The sequence below is a fragment of the Oryzias melastigma genome, linkage group LG19, assembly GCF_002922805.2.
Source record: "Oryzias melastigma strain HK-1 linkage group LG19, ASM292280v2, whole genome shotgun sequence".
In the NCBI taxonomy this organism is placed as follows: Eukaryota; Metazoa; Chordata; class Actinopteri; order Beloniformes; family Adrianichthyidae; genus Oryzias; species Oryzias melastigma.
The window spans coordinates 22,827,824-22,829,044 of record NC_050530.1 but is presented as its reverse complement, the minus strand read 5'-3'; positions in this window follow the sequence as shown (position 1 = coordinate 22,829,044).

Below are 1,221 nucleotides of genomic sequence, written 5' to 3'. Positions count from 1 at the left end.
TGAACTGAGTCGTTGTGGAATCTTACTTTTATGCAGCTCTTGTTCAAAAATCTGGAAGCAAGCGCAGTGCGCCGCAGGATGCATTTGGAACCGGTCTGTGCCTCTCCGCTGTAAGCATCTGCCCTATTAATGTGCCCTTTAGTGAGAATCTGAACCCAATCAGCTGCAGTCTGTCCTCTGACATTCCCCTCTTGAGATTTTCATACAAAATCAGACTTTTCTTCTTCATCACGTTGGATCAGACGAATAGAAAGTTGGGTATAAATGGGGCAAAAACCAAGTCACAGACCAGTGGAGTGTGAGAGAAAGAAACAAAGACGGTGACAGAGTCAGAGAGGGCTTATGGAAATGTAATATCCGGCTGATAAATCATAGTGACTGTCAGGTGCTCAGTCATCTGATAATGTGACAGACAGAGGGCTGATGGCTTCCTCTCCAGCCCATTGCTAATTATAGAAAGGCATAATGAGGCCAGATTCGCTGGGTGTGTTATCAGCAAATGTGTGGAAGCACTTTAATCATTGTTTGTGGCTTGTTTTATAAAAACTCAATCAAGCCTTTTAATAAATATGGAAAATAATATGACATGTGACTGAGATAAATGTTTAAACTAATGTGCAACAAAGTTTTCTCACCGTTGTTGTGTTTATCATCTAAAAGAAGACGTCTGGATGACAGAATACAGAATTTCAGTATTTTTTTGCTGGAAGTCCTTTTTATTCAGGAATCGTGATCATTACACACCTGAAGGTTTGGTAAATACAAACAAACACATTTATTTATTTTTGCCGTTTGTTTTCAGTCTATTTAATGTGGAACATCAAATGAAAATGGCTACAAATGTATCCGCTTTTCCAAGTTGATCCATGACAAACAGTGCTAAACTAGAAATTCATTCTATAGCTAACTTGTCCTTTGGTCCAGTTGTCTCCAACTTACAGGCTGTGGACCGGTCCCGGTCCGTCCGACAGTTGATAACCGACCACAGAGAAAACCTACTTTTTTTTTTTTTTCATTTATTCTGATTCTGAAAGACGGCTCTGTTTTAGCAGAATGCAAAAAACAATAAAAAATAATTTTGTTAAAACTTTATAGGACATTTTGCAAAATAAGTCCTTAACTTTTTGTATCTATTAGTTAAAAAAAGACAAGAAAGGTGAGAGAACTGTTAAACCACAAAACTGGAATGTAGTTTATTTAGAAAAATAAAAATAAGAGTGT